The 13,160-nt window shown below is 44.3% G+C and overlaps 1 protein-coding gene across 5 annotated transcripts in view; it reads right to left on the bottom strand.

The window, feature by feature from the left end:
- The window catches only part of LOC142489500 (interleukin-1 receptor type 1-like), a 61,519-nt gene that overhangs the window by 10,380 nt on the left and 37,979 nt on the right, over positions 1-13,160 (bottom strand). The window lies entirely within an intron of this gene.

Genomic DNA, 13,160 nt, shown 5'->3' with positions numbered 1-13,160 from the left:
GCGTCCGTGGGTCCTCGGCTGGTCCCTGTGGGTTCACGCTAGCCTGCTGTACCATTCCTGTATTTAAAAAAACATGTCCTACATTTCAATAAATACACCTACCCCCCACCAAACACATACAGTACAGGAATGTGCAAAATAACTACTACCCGGATATGGATAATAGATTATTTGGCCATTATTAAACTCAACATTAGCCAGCCATCATAAATAAAGTAAATACAAACCATTCTACTTACCCCTGCCAACATGAAGGGCATTTAGCCCCTTAATCACTTTAGCGGATAATAACCGCTATAGTAATTAAGGGGTTAACCCACCCTCCCCCACTACTCACCCGGGAGGTCTAACCACCCACCCTGATCCCACTATACCCACCCTGTACACATTGAGTGACATAGTAGTACATCATATCCATATAATATGGGCATGATAAGCTACTATAGCAGTCAATGGTCACCCTAATACAAAAGCATGAATGTCCAAAATACACACTAATAAAACAATAAAACAAGCACCTATTCACCTGGAAACACAAATTAAAAGGACTAGCCAACCAAGCAATTAACAAAATAAATTAAAGAAATAAAATCACTAGCCAATCATAGGCATTCAATACAATAATTAAAACCACTATGCAATCAATAACATAAATCATACCACTAGCCAAAAAATACATGTAATATCTAAAAGCAGTAACCAACACAACAATTAATTTATACAACCACTAGACAACACATTAATTAAAACCAGTAGCCACCAAAATACATCATTAAATAAAATCGCTAATCAAATCTGTAAAAAGAAAAAAACAAGCCATCCCAATTCAAATCAATTTAATCTAAACGATAAAAAGACATAGAAAATTAAATAGTCAATAGAAGAAATGCATTTGCCAAAAAGTGCATTGGCTCCCAATGTATTCATCTGTGCCCGTAAAAAGGCACAGATGAATACATTAGCAGTCAATGGACAATGAAAAACATAAAAAAAGAAAAATCCAATAAAAGAACCTGTAAAAATAGAAGTACACACATTCAATATTTATCTTACCTTTAGAAGCGTTGGCCCTCCGAATTGTGGGGAAACAGCAAGCTCTCGTACCGTGACATCACAAAACACAAACCAATGCTATCCACCGTGAAGATCCAGGACCTGTAACAAAATTCTTCTTTCTTTAACCTTCCATCGTCTTCTTATTTCTTCGTCTGTGATTATTTCTTGCTTTTCTTTATCTTCTGTCTTTATCTTCATCTGTTAATCCAAAAACCCCATGTTAAATCTACGATGTTGATCTGTCGGCTTCTTGAGCTCAAATGAGACGCCACTGCCTTAAAAATGGCGTGTGATGTCACATTTGGGCGGCAAATGGTTCACACACCTTCTGATGTGAAAACCATGTGCCCCCCATTTTTTTTATGTGACGTCATGAAAGGGACTGAAGCCAGCCAATCAGAATGGCTGTGCTTCCTTTCCCTCTAAAATGACGTCACCAAAAACAACCTGACTGCTGTCACATGGTATTTTAGCCATTCAGATTGTGAGAACTATATCCCCAATTGGATTGGTTGTAGTAGACATGTGACGTGGGTAATTCTTGGGAAGGGATGTGACTTCATCCAAAGGGAGTCACATGGTCTATTACAACCACTCAAATTGGGGATATAGTTCTCACAATCTGATTGTCTGAACTACCATATGACTGTGGCCATGTGGGTTTGGCGATGTCATGTTAAAGGGGAATGAAACACAGCCATTCTGATTGGCCGTCAAAGTAAGAAAAAAAAAGGGCACATGGTTTTAACAGCCAATCAGAAAGTATGTGAACCATTTGCCGCCTAAATGTGATGTCATAGGCCATATTTAAGGCAGTGACGTCTCATTTGGGCACAAGAAGTCGACGGGTCAACATCGTGGATTTAACGTGGGGTTATTAGATTAACAGATGCAGATAAAGACAGAAGATAAAGAAAAGCAAGAAATAATCAGAGATGAAGAAATAAGAAGATGATGGAAGATTAAAGAGTGAAGAATTTTGTTACCTGTCCTTGATCTTCACGGTGGATGGCGTTGGATTTTGTTTCGTCATGTCACCGTACGAGAGCTTGCTGATTCCCCAGGATTCGGAGGGCCAACATTTCTAAAGGTAAGATAAATATTGAATGTACAGTATGTACTTTTATTTTTCCATGTTTTTTTTATTGGATTTTTCTTTTATGTTTTTCATTGCCCATTGACTGCTAATGTATTAATCTGTGCCTGTTTAGGGTACAGATGAATACAGTGGGAGCCAATGCATTTTTTGGCATATGCATTTCTTCTATTAACTGTTTAATGTTCTATGTCTTTTTATTGTTTAGATTAAATTGAGTTGAATTGTGATGGCTTGTTTTTTTCTTTTTACAGATTGGTTAGCGATTTTATTTAATGATGTATTTTGGTGGCTACTGGTTTTAATTAATGTGTTGCCTAGTGATTGTATGAATTAATTGTTGTGTTGGTATTAAATGTATTTTTTGGCTAGTGGTATGATTTATATTGATTGCACAGTGGTTTTAATTATTTTATTGAATGCCTAGTGGTTTTATTTCTTTAATTGATTGACTGGTGGTTTTATTTAGTTAATTGCTTGGTTGGCTAGTGCTTTTAATTTGTGTTTCTGGGTGTTTAGGTGCTTGTTGTATCTGTTTTTATTATTGTGTATTTTGGACATTCATGCTTTTGTATTAGTGTGACCATTGTCTGCTATAGTAGCTTTTCATGCCCATATTATATGTCTATGATGTACTACAATGCCACTCAATGGGTACAGGGTGGGTATAGTGGGTCCCTGGAGGGTGGCTAGGCCTACCGGGTGGGTAGTGGGGGGGAGTGTGTTACCCCTTAATTACTATAGCGGTTATTAACCGCTAAGGTAATTAAGGGGCTAGGGGCCATTAGATTGTATTTTTTTTATGTATTGTTGCTGGCATCGGAGAACATGGTCCTGCAGTATGCTGACGAGGATGCCCTTCATGTTGGCAGGGGTAAGTAGAACAGTTGTTATTTACTTTATTTATGCTGGCTGGCAAATGTGTTTAATAATGGGGAAATAATATATTATCCATATCTGGATAATAGTTATTTTGCACATTCCTGTACTGTATGTGTTTGGTGGGGGGTGGCGTGGGAGGTATATTTATTGAAATGTAAGAAAAGTTTTAGTTTTTTTAAATACAGGAGTGGTACCACAGGCAAGCGGGGACCCACGGACACCTCCCGAGGACCCACGGATGCCCACAGGGACCCCCTGGGGAACCCTGGACACCAGCAGGACCACCCGGAGACCCCTGTGGGGCCCAGGACACCCATAGGGACCACTGAGGGCCCAAAAACCCCCATGGGAACTACTCGAGGGCCCCCAGACACCTGTGGAGACAACCCGGGGACCCTCAGACACCCGCGGGGACCACCCATGATGCCCTGTGGGGCCTGTGGACACCCTGGAGGCACACTAAGCTTAGCGGGGACCACCCGAGGGCCCCCAGACACCCATGGGAACCCCCCGGGGTGCCCTGTGGGGCCTACGGACACCCGTGGGAACAACCCTAGGAACCCCGCCAGCCTGTGGTATTAATCCTGTGTCTAAAAAAATAAATAATGGTTTTATGTGGGGGCACAAGAGGTGGGTGGGTAGTGTATTGTTGTTTATTAAATATTGTCATGGTTTTTGTTGCTCTAGGAGGTGGCTAGTAGGGCTGTTGTGTGTATTTTTTTGTATTGTGGTTAGTGGTGGTGGGTGAAGGGGGTATTAGCCCCAAGGATGGGTGTTTAGGCCTACCGCGTGGGTAGCGGATGGAGATAACCCCTTCATTACCTTAGCGGTGTTAACAGCTAAGGTAAAAAGGGGTTACGTCCACCCGCAACCCCCCCACAAGGCCTAAACACCCACCAAGGGCCAAATACCACCTTCATCCAACCCCGCTACCCACAATAAGCATGGCACTGGTGGTTAACCCCTTCATTGCCTTAGCGGTTACCCGCTAAGGTAATGAAGTTGCCTTTAAATACATTTTTCATGCATCAGATTCATGCCGGGGTCTCCGGTGGTGATATTAATGCATATCAGCTCCGATGCAGGAAAAATGCATTTTTTTTTCTGTGCCGTCTCGCCATTTCTCGGAAGCTTCTCCCCACCTTCTTGCCAACTTTTTCAGATGAGGCGATTCAGAGAAGAAATCTCAATTCTAGAGCGGCGATCAGACTCGATAAGCTGATCGGGGCTACTAGAATTGAGAAACTGCCGATAAGTGGCTTATTGGAACGCGCTTTTTTTTTTAAAAAATATTTTGGATTACATTTTCTAGTACCGTCAAAATATTGGAGCTTACAAAATAGCAGTAGACTTTTTTGACGATAATTGTTATCGGACCTTTCTGCATAGGCCCCTAAGTCTTTGTCAGTGCCACATTTCCCCAGCTATGTGTTAGCTTCTAAATAAATAGGCATCTAATGAACGCAGCATGTACAATATAGTCAATGATTTGCTATGTATTAAGAATGGTAGAGAATACAGTAAATCTCTTGTGCACATTTAATTTACTGTAGATTCAATCAGTGTTGCTAAGTGATCCACTCCATTTATACTGAACTGTTGGTCAGAGAAAGATCTCTGCAGGCTCAATTACACTTTTATTCCAAAATCCACATTGCATTCCCATTAATTATGAGAGCACTCAACGGCTGGTGAACTGATGCTAGTAACCCAGGAGCCTGGAATAAGGTAAGTAATTTAAACTAATGTGTACTGATGAATAATTTAAAACAAAACTTTAATAGAAGAAATCCTCAATTGTAGCTCAGCTAAAAACAGATAATAATGCCCACAATAATTCGCACACAGCTGTAGGAGGTGTTAATGACTCAATGGACTAGGACCATGAGTCAAGAACATGGGGGTAAATAGTAAACGGAGGCTACTATAATTTCGTCGTAACCAACATAGGCAGATAACTTATCGCAGTAATGATGTCTGAACAGGACAGACTAAACACATCTGGAGATGTCCCAAAAGGTATATAAGAGACCTTATACATGTGTCCTGCCTGTCAAAAATGTACAAAACAGCAAGACAGATAGTGAACAATAATACTAAGTATGAGGTAATTCCAGAGCTACGAGTCAGACAAATTGGCAGACTACCTCAATATCAGTGCGATTCAAAAGTCAAGCGATTCTCCTGTAAGCAATATCATTGGCTGAGCAGCTCCTATAGTAGATACAGCAGAATTGGTGAAAAGCTTGGCGCATGCGCATTGGAACCTTCTTGAAACGCATATGCGTGTCATCACATGGACGGTAGGCGCATGCGCATGTGAACAGGAGACGCCCCCCGAGAAAATTATTGGTGGGACTGACTGTGGGAAATTCTTTAGGGGACTGCCTGACCATTAAAGTAAAACTTTTACTTTTTTTTTGTTCCTCAGAATAGAAAACTTTGTCATCTCATGCGGAAAACGGCAAATGGAGGGATTTCGATGGATAATATCGCTTTGTGTTACAATGCCTGCACATTGCTGAATCTGAGTAAAAAAAACACGTACCGGAGTCTACAGTTTAGTGGCCGTTGCTATTGATTAGGATAGAATACCTGAAACAGTATGCTGATGTTTTTAGACCGTATACAATACTTTTTTTTTATATATACTGTATAATAACCCGAAAAAAAAAAGTATGCATTTATTCTACATGTATTATGTTAGTATGGTTTACAGTCAGCACAACAGTATGGTGTTATTAAAAAAAAATCTTTATATTTAAAATTTAAAAAACGCAACATCTCCTTTATTAAAGTATAGGAAGTCAAAACATTTACAGTAGGATCGTGTACAGAACAGTCAGTCAGGCCTGCACAACTCCAGTCCTCGAGGGCCGCAAACAGGCCCGGTTTTCAGGATAACCTTAAAAACCGGGCCTGTTTGCGGCCCTCGGGGACTGGAATTGTGCAGGTCCTGTGTACAGTAAGTAAAAACATTTCTTTATTAATACAAGTTAAAACACGCAACATCTCCTTTATTAAAGTACAGAAAGTCAAAACATTTACAAAAACATTTACAAAAAAATAAACAACAGTTGAACAGTCACGCAAATGCGATCCCCACCAGATTGTCCTTCCAGGGCCGATGCCTTGTATGGCGCAAAATGCCATTAATGGAGCCTCGAACGATTTTCATTAAAGGATCTGTTATTGAAAAATAGCGCCGCAATTCCTCCATAATAGTCCTTCTTAAATTTTCAGGAAGCGCCCTTTTTTCGTGATTTCCTTCGTAGTTCACTTTGTAGACCCACGTAGGACACGTGGTGCTTAAAAATGAACATGGCATACTTCTGGGGTAAACCAGCACTCGTCACCCTATACTTTCCCTGAGTGCCGGTTGCAGCTCGCGCAGGATGATGTCGGGCACCGTATCGATGCAAGCGTATGTTTGTTGGGTTCTGGGAACGGGTGTTCTTCTGTGAGCGAGTGTGCTTGTGGCGACGCACGAAGGTAGGTTGTCTGGGAGGAAGCTTTCCTCCTGTCTTGGTCGCCGTGTTGTCTCCTGGCGTGGTCTTGATGGGGTTGTCATGTTATCCTCCTCCTCAACGGCATACATGTACACAAATTCTTCTGTTGGAGGGGTGCCCTTGGTGTTGGAAGGCGGTTGAAGGTCCCATTCATCACATCCATGCCACCCTCCTTCTCCGGCGTCGGGGATACAGGGGCATGAACACCGAGCAAATTATGTATCCCCGCTATGTCAGGCTCCATCTTCTCCATCCGTCGATCCATCTTCTCCATCCGTTGATCCATCTTCTGCATCCGTTGATTCATATTTAGCATGGTCTCAAGAAGCAGATCTACTGCACCGACACACTTTATTCGAGCAAATACCCAGTATGTACCTGGCAGATACCTGGAATGCGCCGCTCCTCACCTCTGACAAGCCCCGTTGCGTTTGCCTTCCCAGCCTGGGTTCATGCCTGGCTGACGGGCGGCTGATCTGTTAAATGATAATGATTAGGATTTAATAGGCTGCAATGCTTCGCGTGTCTACCAGATGGCATAAATTCATGAATTGTAATGCAGTATATATATATATACTGTGCAGTATTGCAGCCAGCGGGAATCAAATGCTTCAATCCCTGCGTGGAAAATACCTCAATGCACTTGGGCAGAAAACAGTCACAAACCTCAATACACCCGGGTATACCCGAATTCGTGGGACTAGCCGAGCTCGAATAAAGTGTGTCGCCAGTGTATCTTAACCAACACAGTAGAGTTCCAGGGGATATCCACACTTAACCTATTCAGCATGAGGTCTAACGAGCTGGTTCTTGTGCATGGTGTTCTGTGGACATCTGGGTGGATGGGTGCTACGGAGGATGAGATGGGGGTTCCATGGAGAGAAGCGGCAGCGTCGTCGAAGGATGGAGGAGGTGACCTGGGATTTCCGGGAGAGGAGAAGCGGCAGAGTCATCTAAGAGAGATGGAGAAAGTGACCTGTGGAGTTCCAGGCGAGAAGTGGCAGAGTCATCTAAACGTAATGGAGAAATGACCTGTGGATTTCAGAGGCACCAGCGGCAGCGGCGTCGAAGAGCAGTGGCGAAGATGGCCTGTGGGTTTCCGGGAGAGTGGCGGCAGCGTCGTGGACGAGTAGTGGAGAAGGTGGGCTGTAGATTTCCGCGAGAGCGGCGGCAGAGTCGTCCAAGCATAAACGAGGAAGTGGCCTGCGGGTTCGATGGGTTGGCTGCCATTTGTTTTTCGTTGTGTGTAAATCACCGTATTTCTTCTTGACATAATAAAGCTTAAGTGTATTAAAACTCTTAGCCTTTGGGGTCAGCAGAAGGTTTTCTTTATTAGCCTTAGCCTGTCGCTTTGGCTTTGGCTTGGAAACGGCTGCCGCCTTTCGCTTTTTCTGTGTGACAGGCACGGCAGAGGCGAGTGGCTTCTTGCGTCTGTAGAATCGGGGTTGATCCATGGAAGCAGATGGCACAATGCAGTATCTGGACAAGGGCAAGTTCAGATAAAGATCATCGAGTGGTGGGCTATGCAAAGTGTGTAACCTTTTATGCATGGCGATGAGGTACAGGTGTTAAAAGTGGGCATACTCTAATGTGAGTCATTATCGTATAAATACACCATCCATTTTGTGGATTCAGTGCACATTGAATACACATCGACTAAACATCGAATATACATTCTTGTGTTTGTATTTCTTTCTACTCGCAGAAATGCCTGTTAAAAAGATTTCAAAGGATCTCAGCATGAGAATTAAGGAGATGTACACGAGCGGACAACGAATTGCAGATATCCAACGCTGGTTAGCTGCTTCTGGCCTCGTTGTACCATCAACCACTGTGTGCTATCTGTCAGGGTCCCCTAGACCTCCTGCCTAGCCATAGCTTCTTTGTCCACCGGGTGTGCTGCTGCCTTCTGTTTGCTCTGGGTTCCTCTGTCTGTCTGTCTTCTTGTTGTTCCTCTCTCTGTCTTATAGTTCTGTTTCCTGTCTGTTTCCCTTGCCTTTGTTTCAAGTCAGACTCCTATTGCACATGCCTCTGTCTCTGATCCTGATATGTTCCTGTACCCACCTGTATTTGATTCTGTTCTTAGTAAAGGCCCTTGCTGGTAATCTGGCTTGTCCCTGTTTGTTCCCTGCTCCCCGGTCTCAGTCCCTGCTCCCCGTTCTCAGTCCCTGCTCCCGGTTCTCAGTCCCTGCTCCCGGACCTGTCCTGCCCCGCCTGTCCTGTTCCAGTCTCCTCGTTGCCGACCTCTGCTTGTTACCTGACTTCGCTACCTGCCGCCTGCCTCTGATCTCTTCTTGCGACCCCTGCTACGCTTCTGCTGTTCCGGCCACTGAGATCCTACCCACCACAGGAGTCTCCCGTGACAGAAAACAAAGGCCACTTCTGGATCTCGCTGGAACAGATTCTTTGCCTTCCTGCTTCAGCAGACCCCATCCGCTTAGAGGAAGATAAGTACTTTTTTTTTTTTTTTTTTTTTAAATACCAGTTGGGATCCTGAAGGTTTTGTTGCTGCAAAGGTTTCTACAGGTTTTTTTTGTGCCACTTTCTCCCTGAGAAGAATTCCCTTTTACAAAAAAAAAAAAAAAAAAAGCCCCTTCCTGCAGTACCTGTTTTTGCCATTTTCAGACTTTCAGTACCTGGACAAGAATTGTCTCTGCATTGTGGGTGGGCCACTGCAGATTTTCAGACTCACATTTCTATTTAAGACGGTTACCTTGATTTACTGCTTTCCCTGGTTGGACCACTGCTGTTCACAGGGTCCCCATTTCAAAAGACAAAAGTGCTCCCATTATTTTGTTGCTGCATGCTGTGATTTTCCTGCAATCTGTAGTTGTTCCTATGATTGGTTCCAAGTTTTCAGATTTCCCTGTGGTTTGTTTCTCTGTCTGTTATTTCCATGCTTAATATCTAAAGTTTCAGATTTAACTGCAGGTTTCTCTGTATGATATCCCTACGCCTGATATCTAAAGTTTCAGATTTAACTGCAGGGTTCTCTGTCTGATATTCCTATGTCTGATATCAAAAGTTTCAGATCTAACTGCAAGTTTTCTCTGGATTAGTTTCCTGCTGTCTATGATATTTCTATGCCTGATGTCTAAAGTTTCAGATTTAACTGCAGGTTTTCTGTCTATATGAAATCCCTACGCCTGATGTCTAAAGATTCAGATTTAACTGCAGGTTCTCTCTGTCTGTATGATATCTCCGTGACTGATGCTAAGGTCTCAAAAGGGTCATCTCTCCTACACTGGCGACACACTTTATTCGAGCTCGGCTAGTCCCACGAATTCGGGTATACCCGGGTGTATTGAGGTTTGTGACTGTTTTCTGCCCGAGTGCATTGAGTTATTTTCCAGGCAGGGATTGAAGCATTTTATTCCCGCTGGCTGCAATACTGCACAGTATATATATATATACTGCATTACAATTCATGAATTTATGCCATCTGGTAGACACGCGAAGCATTGCAGCCTATTAAATCCTAATCATTATCATTTAACAGATCAGCCGCCCATCAGCCAGGCATGAACCCAGGCTGGGAAGGCAAATGCAACAGGGCTTGTCAGAGGTGAGGAGCGGCGCATTCCAGGTATCTGCCAGGTACATACTGGGTATTTGCTCGAATAAAGTGTGTCGCAGCAGTATCTTGTCTCTCTGTGTCTAATATTTCTGTTGTTCATTCTTATGCTTCTGCTTTAAAGACACATTTCCTCTTTACTGGTTTCTTGGAAGTGTGGTTTCCCCATGTCTGAAATTATGGCTCCAACTCAAAAAACAGTCTTGAGCAGTAAATGTGAACACAGTACCACTGATTCTTCAGAACTTCTCAAAGCAAGGAAGAAGAAGGAAAAGAAAGAAGTATTTAATCAAGGAAAAGATACCCTAACTCAGACACTTCAATCTGCACGAAAAGAGATTGATTGTCTTCATGGACGTTGGCCAAGGCTGCACTACAGAGCTGCCTATCCTCAGCAATTGCTAAGTGTTTTCTCCAGGAAAAAGAAAAGCACCAGTTGGAGAGTGACCTGGATGTCATGTCAGGTGAGCTGGAGAAGGCATATGCTGATGCTGCTGAGGATCAGCGCCTCGCTTCTAAAAGTAATGAATTCCTGGAAATCTCTATGAAGGAAATTGACAGGCTTAATACAGAGCTTAAAGTCTCCCAGGAGGAGATTTGCTACTTCAAAAAAGAGATGGAAGTCGTTCGGGAGGAGCGATGCTACTTGAAAACAGAGATACGTTCTATGGGAGACGCCTCCGAAGAGTTAAATAGTAGGTTTGAAACTATAAACCAAATGAGTAAGAACTTCTCTGTACAAGCCAGTGAAAGAGATAAAATGAATCAGAAGAGGAGAAGAGACTATTGATAGAAGAAAAGTCAAGGATGCAATTAGCGCTGGAAAAAGCAGAGGGTGACTGGGAAAAATAAAAATATCAGTTGGAGAATGACAGGGTGATCTTGTCAAGTAAGCTGGAGAAGGCCTACGCTGATTCTGCCCAGTACCAGACTTTCATGGCTCAAGTTGACGCAGCACTGGAAGCATCTCAGTAAGAGGTTCACAGGCTTACTACAGAGCTGGAAGCCTCTAAGGAGAAGAGTTGCCACTTCAACACAGAACTATGTTCATTGAGAGAAATCTTCGAAGGGTTAAATATCAGTTTTGAAACTGTAACCCAAGAGTGCAAGAATCTCTATGTCCAAGTCAGTGAAGGAGATAAGAAACTCCATGAATTAGGAGAGGAGAAGAAACAGTTGGCCCGGGAAAAAATAGACGTGCAGACAGCACTGCAGGATGCAGAGAGAGTGCTGCAAGAAGAACGTGTCTCCCTTGAGCAGCGCACACAAGTAGAAAATATGCTACAGAGTCAGCTGCAAGAACTGCATACACATCTGCAGGACACGAAAGAGAAATGGGTGAATGCTGAGGAAAAGCAGCGAGTTCTGCAGGAAGAAAGTTTCCAGACTGCCTACAAGAGTATTTAAGTACCCAGTGTGTCCCCAAAGAAAAGCATGAGGAGCTGAAGGCCACACTGAGCATAACCAGAGCCTCTCTGGAGGAGGAGCTTAGAGCCCAGGTAACCCTGTATGAGAGGGAGCACAAGGCGGTCCAGACACTGAAGCAAGACTTAGAGGAGCAGAGACACTGCCCCATCCCTAACAGCCAGTACACCCAAGAGAAAGAGACCTGGAAAAGACAAGCTGCTGAGACCATAGCAAAGGAATTTGCAGAGCTCAAAGACGTGATGAGGGATGCATGGAAGCGAGCTCAACATGATCACAGTGAAGAGATGAAAGCCCTGAGAAGAGAATTGCAGGATGTACTTAACCAGGGATCTCTCACTGAGGAGTGGAAATTGCAACAACACCTACAAATGAAAGAGCTAAAGCTGACAGCTGAACACACATCACAGTATCTCACAGCGCTGCAGGCGCAGATCGCTGAGCTCAAGACACGGCTTGCCAAAAAAGAGAGGGAGAAGGTGTCTGTCCGTCAAGTGGCTGGCCTGACACTGCGTTATGGGGTCAAGATGACTGATGCCTGCAAAGTGTTGAATTACACAGCCCATGAGAAGGCACGGCTGCAGCTGGACAAAGTCTGGGAGGAGTACCGGCAGCTACAGGTCAGAAATAAAGATAAAGAAACACATTTAAGCCTTGTTCCAAGTCAGCTGGGAGAGATGGAGTCGCGACTCAACTCCAAAGAAGCTGAACTGACAACTGCTTTGAGTGAGAAAAGAAGTGCAGAAGGACAGCTACAAGAGCTGAAAACTCAAATAGCTGGTCTTTCATTGGGTGATGCCACGAAACGGCAGTCGCAAGAGGAGACCATGGAGAGCGAACTCTGTATCCCCACTGACTCATGTGGAAAGGCTGCACCCATTCTTGATGCCCACATTCCTGATGTCTCTGCCCATGCTTTTGGGTTGAACGCACCCATTCGGAGGTTCCTTGCAGCACCCAATGTACCTGTGGAGTACCCTCTGCCCACTGACAAACCACCAGAGGTGGGTCACCTTGAGTCCACTTTTCATCAAGGCCTCCGGGAAGAGCCTGGAGGATCGTCCGGAGAACGCTCTCGAGAGGGGGAAGTAATGTCAGGGTCGCCTAGACTTCCTGCCTAGCCATAGCTTCTTTGTCCACCGGGTGTGCTGCTGCCTTCTGTTTGCTCTGGGTTCCTCTGTCTATCTGTCTGTCTTCTTGTTGCTCCTCTCTCTGTCTTATAGTTCTGTTTCCTGTCTGTTTCCCTTGCCTTTGTTTCAAGTCAGACTCCTATTGCACATGCCTCTGTCTCTGATCCTGATCTGTTCCTGTACCCGCCTGTATTTTATTCTGTTCTTAGTAAAGGCCCTTGCTGGTAATCTGGCTTGTCCCTGTTTGTTCCCTGCTCCCCGGTCTCAGTCCCTGCTCCCCGTTCTCAGTCCCTGCTCCCCGTTCTCAGTCCCTGCTCCCCGTTCTCAGTCCCTGCTCCCGGTTCTCAGTCCCTGCTCCCGGACCTGTCCTGCCCCGCCTGTCCTGTTCCAGTCTCCTCGTTGCCGACCTCTGCTTGTTACCTGACTTCGCTACCTGCCGCCTGCCTCGGACCCCTGCTTGTTACCTGACTTCGCTATCTGCCGCCTGC

The sequence above is a fragment of the Ascaphus truei genome, chromosome 3 (genome assembly GCF_040206685.1).
Source record: "Ascaphus truei isolate aAscTru1 chromosome 3, aAscTru1.hap1, whole genome shotgun sequence".
NCBI lineage: Eukaryota > Metazoa > Chordata > Amphibia > Anura > Ascaphidae > Ascaphus > Ascaphus truei.
Note: the sequence above shows the minus strand (reverse complement) of the source record. Positions and strands in the feature narration are given on the sequence as shown.